The following is a 22,425-nucleotide window of genomic DNA, read 5'->3' on the forward strand; positions in this document are numbered from 1 at the left end:
GTGCGGCTGCAGGATCCCAGGCGGCCTTGCTCGGGCCAGCTCCCCTCCCCCCGCCGCTGAAGCTTCTGTTGCTGCTGCTGCTGCTGCCGCGGCTGCTCTCGGGATAGCTACACTGGCCGCTGCGATGACCTCATGGCTCCAGGCTCCCCCTCAGCAGGGAGGATTAGTAGGTGCGCTGACGTCACAATGCTTTCCTCCCGGGAACGTTCCACGACGGAATCCTGAAACAATTGGGTACACTGGGGTTATTATGAAATAACTAGCAGGGTGTTTGCTTTTGTGGGGTGTTTGCTTTTTCCTGGTTTTGTTTTCACTAGACAGGTTACCCCTAGCGAGGAGGCCTGCCCCCTGCCCCAGCTCAGAAGCACCATCCATATCTACGTGAAGTGTCAAGTTGTTATCCAAATTTCTTTTAAAAGGTTACAGTTCCTGTAACTTAACGTAATACACAAAGCAGAGATTAAATTCAGTGCATATCTCCCCCGTTCCCTCAAAAGACAACTCGGTTATCAAAAAACGTGGATTGTCTTCCACCATCCTGCTTCAAAGTGGAGATTTACCTGGAGTGGGTGGCTGCAACATATACACACACTATTCTGTATTTTGTAGATTCTAGAGGAGTTCACAGTCAGTAAATTATTTCTTATTTCCTTCACGTGTGTCTTCTAAACAAGGAAGAAATCTCTCTGGTTTGTCTCTGTGCTCTTCGAGTCCAGGATGTTTCAGTTGTGTATAAAGGTGCTCTGTTTAAAACGTAGTTTCAAATCCTGTTATAAATATAGAAAACCACTTCCATCTTCTCACAGCTCCAGCCTCTCTAGATGTTTGTTCAGAGGTCCCATTGATTTCGGGGGGGGGCTTTACTCTGGCTCCCATGTGGGAATTGTTGTAGCCCTACCCACTTACTGCAGCATGTAGACAAGAATGCCCCTACATTTCAGTAGCACTCAGAATGAAACTGAACCCAAGTGTGTGGCTAAAACACTTGTGGACAGAACTCCCCAAAGTTCAACCTACTGGAACCCAAACATTGCCCTCTATAACACAAATAAAACCAAAGTAAAGTCTCTGAATGGGCTCATGTGTTAATAGCAGAAAGCTGGTCTTTTTTTCTTTTTTCTTTTTTCTTTTAACAGAGTGAGGACCATTCAAGCGTAATAACAAGAGGGCCCCTTTCTCCAAAAGACATGGAAGATTTTTCAAAGGCAAACCACAATATGAAATATTTGTCTCAGGAATGAGCTGTACCTAAAGGCTTTAAAGCTTATATGCACACTGGATGTATGAAATACAAATTTATGACTAGCTTTTTTGCATATGACTAAAATTCCATTTTTCTATTTTTCTCTAGCAGTCCAAGCCTATGCATTTTACTCATAAGTAAGCCCCATAATGTTTAAGGCTGCAATCTTGTGTACACATAGATGGCAGTCAATCCTATTGAACACACCAGGACTCATTTCTAATAGGATATTCTTGTCCCCCCAACCCCCCAAACATGAATTCAGATTGCAGTCCAGAAGCTAGTTGCTCCAGGGTTTAGTTGTTCCTAAAGCAGCCCAGCAGTCAATGGGCTGCTTTAGAGAAATCAGACTGAAGATGCAGATGAACAGTTGCATTACAATTCTAAACATATTGGCCTGGGGGGAAAGTCCCATTTGGTGGAGATTACTCTTTTTTTTTAAAGTGTGTAACCTTGTTTATTTTAGTTTTCTGGTTTTGCTTTTATGAATAGGAAGCATTTTCAAATGACTCAATCTTAGTGGACAGAGTAGCAAAAAATAAATTAAAAGGGGGCTGGCTACATGCAGTCGTGTTCTATGCATAGTAAAGGTAAAGTAAAGTGTGCCATGGAGTCAGTGTCGACAGCTGGCAGTCAAACAAGCACTGTTAAAAACTGGCTCACAAGACACAATTGTCATTTCTAAGTTATAATTCAACTGCAGTCTTGCTTTCAGCCTCCACTGGTAAAACAAAAATGGAAGAGGTGCTCCTTTCTGGGCCTACTCCTCTGGTTAAGTAACGAGGAAGTTAAAACAGTTTGATCAGGAAATGTGTAGATTTTAATAAACATACAGATTTTAAGAAAGAGTTTAAGCTGCTGGCTTTGTCTAGAGACATCTGAAGGGCTCCACTTTTGAGTGGGTGGGTGTGGGAGATCCAAATCTTTCTTAGAATTGAATAACACCACATGGTTTTCGTGGAGAATTATTCTCTCAGGCCTATACACAGTGCAACAAAGAAAGGAAGACAACTGCCCCTCTTGCATTCAGGAGGGGTCCAAGGTCATCAGCTCTTCCTGCTCCTGCCAGTCTCGCCTTAGCTCTTTAGATATAGATCTACAATGCTGTTTCTTTTAAAAAAGGCCGTTCACTTGTGCAATATTTAATAAGGTTTATCAGATGAATAACAAACCCATGAGCTGCAAAGTTGATTGATATGAGGCATTTGGAACCATCATTTAACTTCAACAGATTTCCATATTTGCAGGGGGGGGGGGATTAAACACACTCAGCAAGCATGTGATAAAAATTATATGTTTAAAGCACATTTCACTTCCTGATTCCCACCCCCCCCAAACCCAAACTTCTCAGCCTTAAGGGGAATCAGGATTTAGAAATGACAATTTACAGATTTCTTAGATGAGCTTTTTATACCTGGCTTGCATAATTATGCTTTTAGCTTTATGCATTAAAATATATTAGCACATGAAAAATGTGATCTATAAAATGGTTATTTTAAAAATATATTTTTTGGTTCCGAATTCCCCCAGCTTCCTAAAACGGTTGTTCACCTTCAATTTCTTCAATAGAGCCAACATATTCTTTTGCACAGTGCAAAAAATGAGCAAATTCAGCACAAGTCAGATTAACCTTACATTCCTCTGATATATTTCAAACCATTCATTAGTGTTGCAGATACATTCATTGTACTCTCTGCAAATTATGCAGATAGGTTCTCCAAACTTAAAATGCTGTTGCTGCAGACTTCATACAGAAGGAGGGGATATTTGCAGTCCAATTTTAATTATGCATTGTTGATTTTTTAAAGGAAAGTGAGAGGATTGATTTCCTTTATTTCTCAAAAGTTATCCCACAATCTTCTGTAGCCTGGCTCTGAAATCCGAATTTCTGTATTTATCTTTTAAAAGAGAACAGCCAGAAAGCATGAAAGGGGAAAAGAAAAACCATCCAAGCGTATGGATTCACCCCTAACAAATGAGAATTTCAAATGCACAGAAATAATGAAAGGAAGGAAGTCTATGGCTCACGTTACCTGAGAGCGATCACTGTCTCCAGCTCTTTTAACCATGACAATGTTTGACAATTCAGTGAGGTTACTATGTGAGGCGTTTCGTTTCCACCACGCTCCCCCTAGTGGCCGCTTGCTGTAATTCCTCCCTAAAGCTCGCCTCTCGGGGCGCTTCATGCGAGGAAAGCTCCGCCCCTGGCTGAGAAGCGGCGGCTGCAGACAAGCTAGAGGAACGCATCTGAACTCGCTGGAAGGAACGGAAGATGCCGCCGCCACCGGCAACTGAACACTTAATGCACATCCTGTCTCGGTTCAGCATTCTCGGTCACTGCTGAAGACGTTCCTCGAAGAGACCGGCTGTCTTATTGGCTGCCGGCATTTCCTCCAAACGACATATCAGTTGATTCCTTATTGCTTGCTTTCTAGCTAGCTTCGAGTAGTAGAGCATTTGCTTAGCATGCAGGAGGTCCCAGGTTCACTCCCTGGCATCTCCAGGTAGAGAGACTCCGGCCTGAAACCTCGGACAGCCGCTGCCAGTCAGTGTAGACAGTACTGAGCTACGTGGGCCAATGGCCGGATTCTGTACAAGGCAGCTTCCTATGGGACTAATGAGCAGTCCCATGAATTTAACTGGTCCCATTAATTCCAATGGGATGACCCATGAGAAATTTGGGCTGGATCCAGCCATTGGTTTTTACCCATCCTACTATAACCCACCATCTCTTCTTCCAGCTTTCCCCATCCCTCCATTCCACCTAAGCTTAGATCAGATCAAAGTTTATTTCAGTCATAGACCAGCATTCCTAAGCTTATTTATTTATAATTTAATTGACATTTATCTAAAAGGTGCTTACATGACCACTCAACCAGGCTCATACCCTGCCCTGCCTGAAACCACCACTCCTTTGGCCTTCCCTACATGCTCCTGCCTGTACGCATTCAGCCTGAATACAATAAGCTGAACAGAAACCCCAGCATATATATCTATTGCCTGGGCTGGCCTCTAAAATGCAGATGAAATGGACAGGTGCCGGACTTCTTCTCTGCCTTGAAAGTGGGGGGCGGAGGCAGAGGTGCTCTTACCTCTGGACTTCCAGGCCGAAGTCCAAGGCCTCCATGCCCCCCGCCCCAATCCTCTCGAGTCTCTCCTAAGTTCTGTGGTTCCCACACGGCTGGCCTGCACTGCACTGGGTGGTTGAGCATGACTGGTCCCTGGGCTGGGCCAGGCTGAATGTGACCTCTGCTTTAGAGACCGAGGGCGGAGTGGGGAAAGACACATGGGATGGGAATATGTTAAGCTGCGTGTTGAAGTGTTTCTGCTAATGCATATTTGCATAAACATACCTACTTTATAGTCTCACATTCTTGTGAGTTCAGTTGCTGTTTGTGCTCTCAAGAATCCACGTGTTAAAAATACTGTGTGTGTGTCACAGTGTGAGGCGACTCTCACAATCAGTGAGACTCGCCGAGAGCGGGCTTAGCTCGCTCTCCCTGCAGATGAGCCGGAAAGCAGTCCTGGGCGACTGGATTGGCCACCGACATGACAGCCGGCTGCCTCCGGCAGGGGCTGCAGGAAACAGTTCTGCTGTGCACCCCCTGGAAGTTCCAGGATGCCTCGCGCAACCGCACAGGGCATCCTGGAGAGACCCCAAGGGCCAGGAGGCTTGTTTCAGCCTCTCAGCAGGGGTCTCCTCGTGTGTTGCTGTGGCACGGAGCCACGCCGCAGCAACACACGATCGAAAAGACGGGGTTAGTGGAGTGCTGGCTCCGCTAACCACGTCTAAGGGGAGGGGAAATTATGAGGGTTTGCTGCCGGGAGCCACACGGCACCCATGGCAGCAGACGAGTGGGCGAAAGCAGGCTAGGCTCCCTTGGTCCGCTTTTGCCCGATCGTGAGAATCCCCTCAGTGTGTAAGGGGATGGTGCTTAACTTACCAGTGTTGGGTGCGGGGGCTTAAAAGGCTTTTAGGTCCAGGCTCCAAAATTACCTAGGTGCACCTCTGGAGGGAGGTACAGAGTGAGAGCAGCTGGAGAGGAAACCCAAGCTGGGGCGGAGAGAAATGCATGCCTTTGACCGGAGCCCAAGGAAGCATGAGCTGTGCAATTGCAAGCATGCCCTTTACCATTCTAGAATAAAGGGTTCAGGTACTTACAAATTCTCTCATGTATCAACAAAGCACAGAAACTGTAAGTTAGGCTGCCAAGCTTAACTTTAGCACTGCGAAAGCAATACATATGTTTTGCAGTCTCACATATTGTGCTCATTTACAACTTTTGCCTTCATGCACCTGTGCTCTTCCTTGGTCTTTACATTTAAAATATGTTTTCTGGGGGGAGATGATTTAATATAGGAGGGCTTCTTGATCAAAGCATTTTAGAAAACACACTGCTGTCATTCAGCCATTTATACTCAAAACTTTCTGAAATTTGGTCAGATTATAATGCTCAGAACATAGATTCTCTATGCCAAATACCCTACATGTCCTAGACAATTATATTGATTTTATGATGAACAGAATTGTCAACCTTTGGAATAATTAATACTAAAACAACACACTCAACTATACAGGTACTCTTGTGCCTGTATAATAAGGGGTAAAAAGCAACTAAATTGCAGTGGATTGTGTTTAAGAATGTTTATGCAAACCTATGTCCCACCATATATATAAATTTTTGTATTTATGGGGTGTCTAGATTTTCTAAGATTTTGAAGAGCCAATCAAGTACCATCATTCAAGCACAACAAGCTACTTTCATATGAACAGTAAGTTGCTGGCCTAGGCCCACCTTCAAAAGAGTCTAGAGAGTCCAGGCCTGGTCGCCAAAGCTTCCTTCTGTATTCTCCCTAAATGGTTCCAAAGATCTCTTTAGACCTCTTGATGACTACTGGGAGGAGCTCCTATAGCTTCCTAATATCCATTACATAACACCTTTTTATTAGTACATTTAAATTTCTAGCCACGGGGCATGGTCTTTCTTGCCTACCTCCCTTCAAATAGCCACCAGCCCTTTAGCCCGTCAGCCCTTTTGGAAATACACAGCCTGTGGCCTAGAACAGATTCTTAAATTTGTGTCTCCAGGTGCTGCTGGACTACAACACCCATCATTCCAGGTCACAACAGCCAGAGGGTCATATTGGACTACAACTCCCATCATCCCCAGCCATTGTGGTCAGGGATGATGGGAGTTGTAGTCTGACAACATTTGGAGACCCAAGTTTGAGAACACATAGCTTAGAACAAGGCTGCTCAACTTTGGCCCCTCAGCTGTTTTTGGACTACAACTCCCATCATCCCCAGCTACAGTCGCCAATAGCCAGGGATTATGGGAGTTGTAGACCAACATCTACAGGAGGGCCGAAGTTGAGCAGGCCTGGTTTAGAGGGTACAGCCTTGGAAGTGACCATTCAAGGACTTTGGTGCCACAACAAGGAAGACCCTGTCCCTCTTGCCCACCAACTGTACCTCATGGTATGTGGGGAAGGACCCAGATCAGGGCCCCAGAGGTAAATCTCAATATTTTGACAGATTATTGTGATATCATACTGTAGGTGCTCTTAGGGACACACTGTGTACATGTACACACACGCATGCAGTGGTGCCAGAAGGGAGACTAGAAGGGGCAAGAGCCTTCCAGACAAGCAGTTCACCTGCAGCCCATTGCAGGATCATAAATGGAAAGTTAAGATAGCTCTGCAATCCTAATGCTGTCAAAATATGTTTCGGACAGGAGCTTTCACGTGAAACACTCTGTTTGTTCTCTTTCAGAAATCTAATCTGTGGAATAAAGTGTGTCCCCTCAGAAATGCACTTTGCTCCTTTTGTGCAAGAGGGGCAAAGTGCCACTGCAGCCCCACTGTGAGAAGTGATAAAGTGACCCTTGATACCAAAGTCGTGGTGTGACTCAGGAAACTTGAGCGTGATTCCTTGGCATCTTTCCCCATAAAATTTAGATGAATGTGAGTTGAGCAAGATCCCAGCCACGCTTATGCTCAGCTGCCTTCATTTCAATTCAGCAGGGCTCATGCAGGAGAAAGTTCCTGATGGGTTAGGCCTAATGCAAGCAGATCCTCCTGATCAGAAGAAATTATGCTCTGGCCAAGCCACCCGGGAACACCTTCCCTTCCCTTCCTGTGATGGATAACATTCCTTGCGAGTCTGTCCATGTTGCTGCTCAGCTATTTGGCAGTTACCACACAACTAACTGCAATAAGCCTTCTGCGGTTGCTGTGCAGCAGCAGGCATGAATGCTGTTCCGTAGCAGCAGAAAACAAGACCACTTGTTGAAGAGGAGCACAAGTTCCATTTCCTGATGTGCCCTAAGCTATAGCTGGAATGCTGTCTAAACACTGTTCCTAAGATACCATCAAATGGACTTTATCAGTGTAGTTTAAGCTCTCGCCTCTCGGAAATCTGTTCCTGTGTTTGCTTCCCTCCTTGGATTCCACATAGAGAAGAACTGACAACATCACCACAAGACTGATGGTTAACTTACACCAATGTGTACGTAACGTGTGTAACTGGATGTAAACCGATTTGCAACACAATCCTCAGTATTTGACTAAGAAGTAAGCCTTACTGAGTTCTGTGAAATTTACTCTCTGTTAAGGCTGCTTAGATTAGATTAGAATTGCAACCTTAGATAAAGCTCAGAAGGGCTTTACCACTACAGAAATAAATGTCCTGAATCAGCATTCAAGGTATTTCACATCTCTGCATTATGCATAGTTTTATTGCTTGTGTCAGGAAGCTGGAAGGGTCACAGAATTCCACTAAAACTGTATATTTAACTGGACATATATTTCACAGGCTGACATTCAATGAACTTACTCCAAAGGATGACTTAATTTTAATAGGACTACTCAGAAGTAATTTAGTCTGGATGTCAGCCACTGTTTTTAAGAATTAGCCCACTTGAACAATAAACCTTCCTTATACATTGTTGCTGAAGGCATTCTTTAGTTTATCAGATTGCAGATTATCGGTATTTTGATGAAATGTATGAAGTCAGTATAAGGGGAAGTCAGTATAAGGGGAGGTGTAACCCTGAACAATACCGTGCTTGAAATATTGTCCACAAACATTTCCAAAGCCTTGAAAAAGAGCCATTTCACATGATAATTTATGATGTTCATAACACTTCCATATAGAGAATGCCTGTACATAATACCATCTGATAAAACAAATGTCATTTTTTGTACATGCATATGGCAAAGCAGAAAAGCTTTCATATGTTCCACACCATTTTGTTTTTATTTTTGTATACAGATGTAATATCAAAGTAGGAACATACTCTTATGTGAAGCAGCTCACATCACAGTGATAATGATGATGTTGTACAGACAATAGCTTTTGGAGGCAGTATTGTAATTGATTATGGTGGGCTCTAGTCAAGCCAATTTTCCAGATGTTCATAGTGCTTCAGGGTTGGCCTTGGGAAAGTCAAAACTAAATCCTAGCTGTGCGACAAGTATCCTGCAATTAGAGATGTCACCAAAGTTTGTAGTACAAATGTGTCTGGCTCATAATATTCAAATGTATTGAGTATCCTTTCCCCTATTTCCCCCAAATCTCAGTTTGAAATACAAAATTAGATGTTGGACGTATGTGCTCAATATTCCAGCTAATCAGGCTGCTTTGTAAAACATATACATAAGCTCTTCAGTATTAACCAACTACTTTAGATGAAATCTTATATCTATTTCCAAAAGAACTAGAAATGTTATGAACCTTATCAGTGCATAACTGGAGCATCTGTGGGTGAGAGGGAAGTACTGGCAGACACGGAGTAACCCACAGATAGTCACTTACAAACAAACAACTGAAGATGGCTAAAACCGCACAAAACTGCTCCAATATAGCTCAAGGGAGCAGAACAACACTTGTGGACTTAGAGAGCAGTTAACACTTGAGCTGGTGGGTGGAGCTAATGGAACTCAGTGGCGAAGGGGGAAGAACAAAAAGAGTGGGTAATTTATCAGCTTGAAGAATACTCACTCAAGACAGTTACAACTCTTTCTGCTTCTGAGAAGGGAAAGTGCCTAAAACTTCCACCATACTCAAAAACAGGCTCAGGTAACACCAGAGATATACTGCAACATTTTGTTGTGGGACCTGTTGTTTGTTCTTGTGAACTCCATGACTAGACCATACAACCCAGAAGTTTTTTGGTTGGGGAGCTGCTTCTTTCTATTTGGATCATTTCTTGTTCAAGGGGTGTTTGTTTTGGTGCGGGATGAGAAGTTGCTGCTAAGAACTACGTTTCCCAGGGGACAATACCAGTAAGATGCATATGGCAACATCAGCATGCATGCATGCACCAACATTGCAACTCAGAGGTTAACTCTTAGAAACAGATGTGTTCTCACTGCCCCACTGAATGCCTGGTGAAGAAATTCATAAATACCAAGTGATTCTGTTTCAAGCCAAAGGGAGCTCACCCTCTTCACAAACAGCAGCAAATGTGTTCTGATTTTGTGTGACTGTTGCAAGTACATATTGGCTAGTGTCTATAATGAGTAAAACACTCCCCTCCCCTCAATTCCACCAACATGGCTTGAGCTATCTGGAAACGCTAAGCTTTTTTTCTTTTTTTAAAGATTTTATATGTGAAAGAATAGGTGCTCTAGGCTACTCCTAGATACAAGAACTTCTGCTTAGATACAAGAACATTTTTTCTTCCTTTCCCCCATAATTTTCTCTTAGAGAGAAAAGTGACACTGATTAGACCAGAAGCTGTTTGCAATCTAATCTAGTCAATTTCATCACTCCATTGACTTATAGGAGACATGGGAAAACAGTTGTAATAAAGAAATTACGAAAATGGAGCTAACAGCTAATTTCCCTTCCACAGCGGCACTTTCCTTCTTTCCATTACATCTGGAAGTGATTGTTTATTATTTATTTTATTTAAACAATATATTTAGTCTCATAAAAATAAGTCATGCTTGGCTTCTCAAGTTATCAAAGCTACTAATCCCTGTATAAGGGCTAGTGCCACAGGAAGAAGTCACTCCTGTTGTTCCACAAAAATAATAATTGGGGCATAGCCCTGGAGTCATTCCCCCCCCCCCCAGATTCATGTGATATTTACAAGCCATGCTTAACAACACTCTACCAAGACACAAACACCGGGCAAGTGTTCGCCATTGGCAACCCTGTGATCTTTTCTGGGCCATGTATATCTTACAAGTTTTGAAACGGTGCTTTCCAGGGCCGCTCCATTCATTTCAGCAGACATAGCAATTCTGAAGGCCAATGCATATATGCAGAGCTGCTGCTTCCCATAAATATGGGACTTGCACATACAAGAACCCTGTGTGTGCATCCAGCTAAAGAGCATTTAAGAGCCTGAATCAGCCTGAGCTTTGGCAATAAGCTCCATGAAATTCAATGGGGCTTTCTTCCAAATCAGAAAAAGATGTATTTTAATGTTTACAAGGCTTGTTCACATGTCAGTTAAGTGACATTTGTCTTACCCACCGGCGTGTAGCTGTATTTGAGCAGATGAGTTCAAAGAACCTGGGTCCCCCAACCCCACTCCTCCTTATTTTCTTCATTATCTCACTCACTCAGAGGGGTGCCAAGGAGAGGGGCGAACACGGGCCCCCTATCCCCTAGCTACACCTTTGCTACCCACCTTCAGAACCCATTTTTGGTTGTGTGTAAGTTAAAAGCTAAGTCGGAGGAGGGAAAGTGATTGTGTGGGAGGCAGATGCAGGCTCTGACAGCGTTTCCTCCTACCTTGGTAATATGCTTGGTAGGAGGACACCATTGGAGCCTTCATCCTCCTCCCACATGATCACACATTTTGCCCTCCTCTTTTAACTCACACACAACAAAAAAAATCAGGAGTGCACACAGCTCCCCAAGGTGGATAGGAGGCTTGTCCTACCCACTTAATGGTCATGAGAACAAACCCATGGCACAAAACCAAGGCACTAAAGTATACCAGAATATATTCTATTACACAGTCAAAATTTGCATGGTCTTCTTCTAGCATCTCTTCTCTAAATGACATCCATCCCTCTACATGCTTTTCTCTTGTGAGAAACACACAACGTACTTTAAAAACTTCTCTTCAAGACCAGTGGTCAGCTTAACAATGTGTTTATGTGATAAATCATCACCATACATTGAAATGTACTGATGTAATCCAAAATGGTTGCCATCCAGGAAAAGATGAGTGCAGGAGGAGATTTTATCAACAGAACAGGAGAAATGTTTGTTAATATTTAGCCTCTGGAGAATTCCCTTTGCAGTATCAAAAGGAAGGAGAATGTGGAATGTAACAGCAGCTTGACTATATCTGGCATAACATCACAGTTGACCAATGCCACAGAGAGAAATTCTTTTAGGGATAAAGCACAATAAGCTTAGGCCAAATAATGATCCAAAATTCTTCACAGAACTGAGTAATGAAAGGAAGCCATATTACAACACAAATAATAATGTTGAATGTAAACAATTTATCGTTGAAATTTTCAAATGCTTGTGCATTTTATTTAATGTATACTTTTCCATACAGAAATGTGCATATGTGGTTGTAAAAGGTAGCTGAAATTGCGTGGTGTGTGTGTGTGTGTGTGTGTGTGTATATATCAGGATTGATCAATGAGCAGTATCATCAATGCTCTGAGAGAAAAACAAGCACCAAGTTGTACAGAAAGTTCACTAAGTTGTGAGTAGCTTAATGCCCTGCTAATAGATTCTAAATTATTTTAATAAGCTTGCTTCTCTGTTGTTCACATATTGCAGCTCCCTGAAGCATAGGTAGTGCTGATGGTCTTTTGTTTCCCTGCCCCTAAATATTTCTGAATATAAGCCTAGTTCTCATGAAGGTGGTAAAAGCTGTGTTTGGGCTCTTCTACTAAATACTGCAGAATGAGGCTTCCATAATAGAATATTCCCTATGGGGAAAAACTTTACTACAAATAGAGAATTAGTGTGTCAGGGAGAAAGCTAGCCTACAATAGTTTTCTGTATTCAGGGGATTTATTTTGTGTAGAAGAGCATTCATATATGTGAGATTCTGCCTGTAATAATACAGCTCAGGCACAGATTACTTAGACACAAGGCCCCAGAACAGAAAGGCTACCCTATACAACCTAGAAAATTGAGGCAGTTGAAACAAAAGAGGGGAAAGTCCTGCATATACAGCTCTGACAGTGTGCCTTGAGTAATTGTAATAACTGGACCCTACAATGGAATCTGCCCTTGGCATTGACCTCTTGGTGCTGAAACACTCCGGTTGCAGAAGTCACCGATTAGTGATTAATCTTCCAGTATTATTTAGAAGATTTTCCACACTCACACCTATACACAGCATGTGAACTTTCTAGTATTTGGTGAATTTCTAGTTCTGAGTACAACTCGCAAAGTAGATTAGGGAAGGTCAACACCTCCCTCTCTGGAGTCTGTTTAGACCAGGGGCATAGCTATAATTGAGTAGATGGGTTTAAAGAACCTAGACCCGCCCACCCCAGCTTCTGAGGATCCCCCAGATCCACTCATCCCTATTTTCTTCATTATCTCCCTCACTCTGAGGGGCAGCTGGGGAGAGGAGTGAACATGGGCCCCCTCCCCCCTAGCTATGTCCCTGGTTTAGCTTCACAATTCCTCTCACAACCAAAACTTTGAACTCCTTGGGCAGGCTCAGGCATGCACCTTACAACTCATCCAGGGAGCCTATTTTATGTTTGTTGTCCAAGCCAAGTAGATCAGGTATAATTGTACTCCTCTTTTCCCAGGTGTGTTTGCTGTTCAAAGGGCAATTTGTCCTTTGAATAATTTGTCTTATTCTACCAGTACTGGGTTGTCCTCCAAACATACATTCCAAATTCTTACCTTCACAAGAGGGGTTCACCAACTGTCCACTGCAACATCAGAACCTGTTTGTAACATTATTACCAGTAATATGTGGATAATATATTAACTAATAATCTCTGCAGTTGCTTTTCTTTCATTTTGCACAATCTAACCACTCTGAGCAGATCTTCTTCCTGCTTCCCATCCTGCCATGTCTGTTAAATAGCATGGCTACAGATTAGACCGGGGCTCCAGGCTGTGGTCCTCCAGATGTTGCTGAACTACAACTCCCATCATCCCCAGCCACCTCTGGATTAGACAAATTATTTGGAGAATAACTTTTGAAGATGCTAAACAGACATAACATCTTCATATCCATAGTATTCCTGAACTAAGATTACTATCGTATGGGATAGAATAGATGCTTCATAACTGTTTGGTGCTCCAGCATATTTCAATTGAAAAATATGGCATAGAAATTAATTGACTTTGTATGGCAAGGAGGTTTAAATGTGTGCATAAGTACTCCTTGTTGCATCTCCTTACATTGGCTGACACAGTGAATACCTTGTCCTATTCATTTCCATAGAACTTCTGTTGAGTAATTGAGTCAGCATATCAGCCATTGTCATTTGTAACTTGTCTCTTGGTGTCCCAGCACACACTCCTCATAAATATGGACCACCACCCCTTCCTCTTAAGATTGTGCTTTAATGTTTTTATTATAATTATCGTTATCATTATTATTTTTGTTTACACAGTCAGACAGGTGTTATTGACTGGTTTATTTTATCCAGACATCGAGTCCTTCCCAAGGACCTGGGATGCCAGAATTTTATTATCAATGTTGTTGCTGATATTATTATAGATATTGTCGCAGAATATAGGCTGTTCCCAGTAAAGCTGCTTTTTGTAATTGGCTGATGGTGATTTCTATGGCCCCTATGGTGTTGAGGTACTCTTCAAGGTGTTTTGGAATTGCACCTAGGGCGCCAATTACTACTGGGATTATTTTGGTCTTCTTCTGCCACAGCCTTTCAATTTCAGTGTGTAGATCTTTGTATTTTGTGATTTTTTCTATTTCTTTTTCTTCTTTTCTGCTATCACCTGGTACTGCTATATCGATTATTTTAACTTGTTTTTCTTTCTTCTTGACTACAGTTATATCTGGTGTATTGTGTGGCAGATGTTTGTCTGTTTGTAGTCGGAAGTCCCATAATATTTTTGCATCTTCATTTTCTACAACTTTTTCAGTTTTATTGGTCCCACCAATTTTTGGCTACAGGTAGCTTGTATTTTTTGCAGATGTTCCAGTGTATCATCCCTGCCACCTTGTCATGCCTTTGTTTGTAGTCAGTCTATGCAATCTTTTTACAACAGCTGATTAGGTGGTCCACTGTTTCATCTGCTTCTTTACAAAGGTGGCACTTGCTGTTTGTTGTTGATTTTTCTACTTTTGCTCTTATTGCATTTGTTCTTAGTGCCTGTTCTTGTACAGCCAGTATTAACCCTCTGTTTCTTTCTTCAAGTTGCCATTCTTAAGCCACTGCCAGGTCTTGGTGATGTTTGATTTTCAGTTATATTGTGCAAATATTGACCATGCAGTGGCTTATTTCTCCATTTTTCTGCTCAGTTCTTGACTTGTTCTTTCTTGTAGGCCTGCTTTGTTTCATTGGTGTTGAATAGTTTCTCATTATTGACCATTTTAAGTACATCTTCTTCACTGTCCTTTATATATTCTTCAAGGGCCCTTTTCTCCTCCTCTCTTTGATGGACTTGCAGCATTCCTCTTCCACCTGAGCTGCAAGGGAGGTACAGCCTATCTACATCACTGTGGGGTGCAGAGCATGATTGATGGTCATTATTTTCCTGGTCTTACGATCTAGCATCTCTTGCTCTGCCTGGGTCGAGTCTATTATTCCTGCAGTGTATCTGATAATAGGTATAGCCCAGGTGTTTATAGCTTGTATGGTGTTCCCGCCATTGAGTTTGGACTTGAGGATTTTTCTAACTCTCCTGATGTATTCACTTCCAAATTTTCTTTTAACTTCAGTGTGTGCGATGTTATCAGCCTGGAGAATGCCCAAGTATTTGTAATGTTCTTTCTCTTCCAGGTTCTTGATCTTGCTTCCATTAGGCAGTTCTATTCCTTCTGTTTTTCTTATTTTTTCTCTGTTCATTATTAATGCAGCACACTTGTCTAAACTCCATTGCTATATCGCTACTGAATATACGGACAGTGTTTAGCAGTGATTCGATTTCTGACTTCGACTTTCCATACAACTTCAGATCGTCCATGTATATCAGATGATTTATTTTACTTGATGTTTTAGATGTTTGGTATCCGAGGCCTGTTTTGTTTAGTATTTATGTCATGGTATTAGTATTTGGAGTCATGGCGATTACAAACAACAGAGGGGATAGTGAGTTCCCTTGGAAAATACCTCTTCTAATGCTAAACTGTCCAAGTGTCTCACCATTGATTGTTAACTGTGTACTCCACATGCTCACTGCTTTTTAAATAAATATCTGAATGTTTTTGCTGACACCAGTTGTTTCTAAACATTTTAATATCCATGTATGAGGCAATAAGTCGAAGGCCTTCTTGTAGTCAATCCATGCAACTTAGATTTGTTTTTCTTCTCTTGCAATTTTCTAAAATCATTTTGTCAATCAGCAGCTGACCTTTTGTGCCTCCGGTGTTTGGGCAATTTCCTTTCTGTTCAACTGGAAGCTGCTTATTAGTTAATAAGTGTTGCATTACTTCATCTGCTATTATTCCAGTTAATAATTTGAACATGGTTGGCTGGCAGGTTATCGGTCTATAATTACTTGGAACTGCACCTTTGGCTGGATCATTCATTAAGAGATGAGTTTTGGCAGTTGTTAACCATTGTTCAATATCGCCTCCTTGCAAAATGTGATTGAACTGTTTTTATAGTTGTTTATCAAGGGTTGTTATGCTTGCTATTTTTATATTTGTATCTTTATAGCTATATATTACAACCTAGGATTATGTAAGCACACACACACACACACACACACACACACACACCAAGTCTTTTGTATTGTTCTGTATTGATCTTTTGGATCAGGAATAAACTAAAAAGTCCTTTGGTTTAAAAATAAAAAATAAAAAGCCATTCTGGGGCAGGGGAGATGCAGACGTAGACAGAGGAATTGTTATAACTGTTTAGTGGTGTTAGACTTGGACAGGGGAAACCCAATAGTTTTCCAACTGAGTCCCAATACACTTTTTAGAAATTATTGAATCTCCCATGGTATGAAACCTTTTGCTTCTCTGTTCCTCACCGCTCAGAAATGGAAGGAGGAAGGAGGAAAGCGAGCCTGTGGGACTCAGTCTGAAGGAGGAGCTGCTCCTCTCCCTGTGGTGATGACGACTCCACCCAGCAGCTGTTAAGAGCACCACACACAAAGGGTTAGCTGAAAATGAATGTGTTTGCACTCATGATCCCAAGCAGCAGCTTGGAAAAATCAAGGGGGGGGGGAATAATAGTGAAAACATAACAATACAGGGTCCCTGTGCCATTCAGGACCCTAGCAGGCAGCAATGGAGGGACGCATCAGCATGAAACCACAGTTCAGGTGGCATCCGGGATTGGACGTAATGCTTTCAGCTGGAAACCACAGGTTCACAGATTCATATTGGAGTACCAGCCTCTGCCCTGTTTAACTCCAGTTTTGCGTTACATCTGAATTCGGCCAAAGAAAGCTAGATGTGAGCAAGGAAGAAGACTAGATGGTATGTTTAGGTGAACGGGGGGCTGGCAAGAAGTGGGAGCAATGCCCCTCTTGCCCTTAAAGACCATCCTCCCATGGTTTATGGGGTGGCCACATTTGGAGTTCTCTGTACAGTTCTGGTCACTGGATCTCCAAAAGGGACATTGTTGAACTGGAGAAGGTGACAAAGAGGGCAACCCAGATGATCAGGGTCCTGGGGCACCTTCTCAAGGAGGAAAGGCTATAGCTTCTGGGGCTCTTTTGTTTGGAAAAAAGGTACATACAGGGAGACATGAGAAAATCAAGCATGGTGTGGAGAACGTGGATAAATATGTAGAAGGTCTTCTCCCTCACTCACACCACTAGAACTAGGGAGTCATCCCCTGAAACTGAAGGTCAGGAAATGTAGGACCACCAGAAAGGAAGGACTTTTTGACACAGTGCATCATTAATCTATGGAATTCTCTGCCACGGGATGTGGTGATGGCCACCAGCTTGGATGGCTTGAAGCAGGGCTTACGCAAATTGATGGAGGACAAATCCATTAGTAGCTACTGATCCTGATGGCTATATGCCTCCTTCTCCAATAGCCTCCTCCTCCAGATCCCGGTTGCAGAGGAGCAACCGAATCCTGACTGCAGAGGACGAAGGGGCTAGCCTCCATCTCCTGGTTGTGTAGCTCCCCTGGGCAGCTGGTGGGCCACTGTGTGAAAGGGGTGCGGGACTGGATGGGCTTGGGTCTGATCCAGCAGGGCTGTTCTTCTCTTCTTAGCAAAAAGAAAAAGAAATAAGTCTCCAAGGGTTTCTACAGAAAAGCCAATGAAATGGTTGCCTGTCCACAAAGGCCTCCAAAAGGACTTCCATGGGAGAGACCAGCAGCCATCTCCAGAGCGATGCTGTGCTTGGGCTGGAGAGGGACTGGAAGAATCACCCTTTAGAAAGTGACTCTTCTTTGCTTAGTTACCAGAGGGTTTGGTCCTGGGTGCCCTGCCTGTTCCTCATTGGACAGAACGACATGAGCATCCTGTACAGAGGATGGATCTTTCTATGTCCTTGCACCCCCAAATGCAAATGTTTGAGGTCCTTGTGAAATGCCCCGGGACGGAGGTTTGGGGCAGTGTACAAACGTTAAATGGAAGTTCTTGCCCTTGGGAGTTTGTTTTATGGAAAAGACAGCTGATGATCAATATGCTAACTGAACAAAGAGGCACCTTTCAAAGTGGTGATTCTCTTATATTTATCTGGGAGTTATTCACACGTGGCTTCATGCTACGCGGTCAATATTGAGTGAAGCCACTTTTTACTCACGGCATTGAGGGAAGCAGCCCTTCCCCTCTGCTTTTGGTGCAAGTTCACATGGCATGCATCCGTATTTTCCTTTTAGCCAACAGAGGGGGTTGTGGAAGAGCGATTTCTAAAGCCTATACCTGCATTCCTAAAGAGGGTTTCCCTCTTATCATGATAATGATTCTATGTCAGTGCCTCTTCCTGTTTGCTCCGGCGTTTTCAGAAAAAGTTGCTTAAAGCATTTAAAAAACCCAAAAATACATCAAGATAAGCTAGAATTCAGAAGACAGAGCCCGATTTGTGTGGGGGGTGGGTCCAAGGATCTTGAAGGGACTTCGAGGTAAGTTTGGCTGGTGTGTGAACACACACACTCTCTCCCAGAGGAGATTCAGGGTAACAGCCCTGTCTGTAAAGCCTCCAGAGGGAGAACAAATTGGCCCTATCCAACCACAGCACAGCACCCCTCCAGTGGCAGTTGTTGGTATTTACCTTATATGTCTTATTTAGATTGTGAGCCCTTTGGGAACAGGGAACTGTCTTATTTATTTATTCTTTATCTTTCTATGTAAACTGCTTTGGAAACATTGTTGAAAAGCGGTATATAAATAGTAGTCATCATCATAGTAGTTGTAAGTGTACTATGCAACCTGGGGCCCTCCAGATGTTGCTGAACTACAACTCCCATCAGCCCCTGCCACAATCAATTGTGCATCTAGAGCAGGGCTTCTGAACTTCAGCCCTCCAGCTGTGTTTTGGACTACAACTCCCATAATCCCCAGCCATAGTGGGCAATAGCCAGGGGTTATGGGAGTTGTAGGCCAACATCTGCAGGAGGGCCGAAGCTGAGCAGTCCAGATCTCGAGGAAGCAGAAGCAGTGACTAGTTAATCCAGTTCTAATCAGTCCTCTGTTCCAGGTTCTGGGCACTAGAAATTAGCAGAAGTGGGAACAAACTTATCCTCTTTGAATTATGACTTTCTGGGGTCTGTACACACTGCACTGCCATCCTGTGCGTGGAGAAGAGGTTAACGGAGAAAGCATCTGCCTTGAAGTGAGGCATCTAAACCTGGAGTTCTCTTGGAACATGATCTTGAAACCAGCCTACCTTACAGGGCTGCTGTGAGGGTGGCATGGAGAGAGGATCCAGGCAGGCTGCCTCAGGTGCATGGAAGAAGATATAAAAGAGAAGTGCAACATCCTTGGCGTTGGATGCTGCTCTTCCGTCCACTCTGTTGAAGTAGAGAGAGGCTGGCGAAGGATCAAATCACCCTTCCTTCTTTCCTTCCTTCCTTCCTTCCTTCAGCTCTGGCCTAGAAAATGATTTTCAATGCACAGTGGAAAGGTAGAATATAAATAGTGACCTATGTCAAGGAGAACATTACTCAGAGTAGTCCCATTGCAATGAAAAGGACAAGCTAGGCCCATGGAATTACTTAGAGTACTCTTCCTCATCCTGTTGGCCACTCCCTATAAATAAATACAGTATTGTAGGCCTGGAGTTGAAGAGAAGGGTCGACTTGGTTTGGTGCTTATCTTATATTAAATGTATAAATAAGTATCATTTAAAACTTGGCCTTGCCTCTTTAAAGCCGGTTGGGTCTGCGCAGGTATTCTGAAACCGGATTGGCCCTTCTGTTCTCAAGCAGTCATTTCTCCCTCCTGCAGGGTCATTCGGGAAGCCTGGAGCATTGGAAGTGGGGCCAAGCTCCCAGGGGTTTCTCCTGTGCACTCTTCCTCAGAAGCAAGCCCCACTTCATTCAGGAGGCACTAACTGTGCTCTAGGAGTCTTGGGCTGCATAGCCGGTCCTGGAAAGAACTGTAATTCCGAGAAGGAGGCAGGCATGATCAGCCAGATGTTAATTGTGCATTTATTGATGTATTGATGGAAAGGGGTGTGTGGTGTGGGTGTGACTTCTGAGGCTGATCATACTTCTCAGTGTCAACAGGGGTGGACTATGGTAGGGATCAGCAGGGAGGCATTCCCGGTCCTTTTTCACAGCAAAGTTGACACTTTCAATGAGCTCTCTATCATGACCCCAAGTTCTCTCTCCTGGCAGTCACCGACAGCTCAGATCTCCTCAGTCTATATGCAAAGCTGGGATTTTTTGCCCCAATATGCATCACTTTACATTTGCTTACACTGAACGGTATCTGCCATTTTGTCGCCCACTCACCCAATTTGGAGAGATCCTTTAGGAGCGCCTCACAATCTGTTATGGATTTCACTACCCTACATAGTTTAGTGTCATCTGCAAATTTGGCCACTTTGCTGCTTAGCCCAACTTCTAGATCATTTATGAACAAGTTAAAGAGCCAGTTAGGGTTAAAATAAATAAACAAACTGCATCTGCCATTTTGTCATCCACTCACTCATCCATCTTGGAGAGATCCTTTTGGAGCTCCTCACAATCTGCTTTGACTTCCACTACCCTAAATAATTTAGTGTTCTCTGTCAATTTGGCCACTTTGCTGCTTACCCAAATCTCCCTGTAGTTGCCTCTTTTCGAAAATAAAGAGCCCCAGATGTTGTAGCCTTGCCTCACAAGGAAGTTGCTCCAGGCCCCTGATCATATTGGATGCCCTCTTCTGCACCTTTCCCAGTTCTACAATGTCCTTAAGATGCGGTGACTGGAACAGCACGCAGTACTCCAAATGTGGCTGCAATAGAGTTGTATAAGGGCATGATAATATTAGCATTTTTATTTTCAACCCTCTTCCTAATTATCCATAGCATGGAATTGGCCTTTTTCACAGTGGAGTCGACACTGTCAACAAGCTGTCCACCATGGCCCCAAGATCTCTCTCCTGGTCAGTCACCGACAGCTCAGATCTCCTCAGTGTATATGTGAAGCTGGGATCATTTTTTACCCCAGTTTGCATCACTTTACATTTGCTTACACTGAACTGCATCTGCCATTTTGTCACCTACTCACCCAGTTTGAAGAGATCCTTTTGGAGCTCCTCACAATCTGATGTGGATTTCACTACCCTACATAGTTTGGTGTCATCTGCAGATCTGGCCACTTCACTGCTTAACCCAACTTCTAGATCATTTATGAACAAGTTAAAGAGCACTGGTCCCAGTACAGATCCCTGGAGAACCCCACATCTTTCTTCCCTCCCTTGTGAAAATTGTCCATTTATACCTTCCCTCCATTTCTACATCCAGCCAATCCCAAAGCAATGCAATAAGAGCAAGTTAAAGAAACAGCTACCAATCCACAGTTACCAATTCACACCTGAACCTGTCCCCTTATCCTATGACTACTGAAATTACTCAAGAGACTTTGGTGGCGAACTTTGTCAAAAGCTTTTTGGAAGTCCAAGTATACTATGCCAACTAGATCACCTTTATCCACATGCCTGTTGACACTCTCCAAGAACTCCTAAAAGTCAGTAAGGCAAGACTTGCCCTTGGAGAAGCCATGCTGGTTCTCCTTCAGCAAGGCCTCTTCTTCTATGTTTTTGTCCCAAAATATGATTTCCATCAATTTAGCCAGCACAGAAGTTAAGACAACCAGGCTGTAGTTTCCTGGATCCTCCCTGGATCCCTTTTTGAAAATCAGAGTCACATTGGCTACTTTCCAGTCCTCTAGTACAGAGCCTGATTGTAGGGACAAGTTACATATATTTGCTGGGAGATCAGCAATTTCACATCTGAGTTCCTTCAGAACTCTTGGGTAGATGCCATATAGCCCTGACAATTTGTTAATTTTCAGTTTCTCAAGACAGTTTTTGAACATCTTCTCTTGACACCTCGAATTGACCCAGTTCTTCAGCCTGCAACCCTGAGAACCTCAGTGGATATATAGTCAGTCTGCTCCACCAGGAAGACAGATACAAAAAACTCATTCAGCTTCTCTCCAATGTCCTTATCCTCCTTAATCACCCCTTTCATGCCCTCATCATCTAAGGGTCCAACCTCCTCCCTGGCAGGTTTTTGCTTCCAATATATTTAAAGAAGTTCTGACTTTCCCTTTCAGCTTCCTTTTAACCAATCCCCTCATTTCTGATAAGTTTCCTCTTCTGAACGCACCTGTGTTGGACTTCCTTGACAATTCTCCATTAGCATATAAGCTGAATTGGATCACACTACGGTCACTGATCCCCAATGGTGGTTCTACAACTCTGACATCTCACACCATGTCCTGTGCACCACTCAGGATTAAGTCCAAGGTCACCTTCTCTCTGGTTGGTTCCACGACCAACTGTTCTAAGGCAAAGTCATTTAGAATGTCTAGAAATGTGGCCTCTCTGTCAATACTGGCACGTGGATTTGCCCCATCTAGTACATGAGGGTAATTGGGTAATTGAAGCCACCCATTATTACAGCTTTGTCT

General features: G+C 43.2%; 1 long non-coding RNA gene across 2 annotated transcripts; it reads left to right on the plus strand.

Annotated features, from left to right (window-relative positions):
* Positions 1 to 114: 114 nt before the first annotated feature.
* Positions 115 to 8,189, plus strand: LOC128351972 (uncharacterized). 2 transcript variants are annotated; one of them, XR_008320153.1, is made up of 3 exons: positions 115 to 234; positions 5,947 to 6,016; positions 7,020 to 8,189. It is a non-coding gene; the product is annotated as an uncharacterized LOC128351972 (long non-coding RNA). The 2 variants fall into 2 exon arrangements; XR_008320154.1 differs by lacking the exons at positions 5,947 to 6,016; positions 7,020 to 8,189 and adding an exon at positions 1,137 to 1,305 and having other exon boundaries at positions 118 to 234.
* The last annotated feature ends 14,236 nt before the right edge of the window (positions 8,190 to 22,425 follow it).

The sequence above is a fragment of the Hemicordylus capensis genome, chromosome 3 (assembly GCF_027244095.1).
Source record: "Hemicordylus capensis ecotype Gifberg chromosome 3, rHemCap1.1.pri, whole genome shotgun sequence".
Classification (NCBI taxonomy): domain Eukaryota; kingdom Metazoa; phylum Chordata; class Lepidosauria; order Squamata; family Cordylidae; genus Hemicordylus; species Hemicordylus capensis.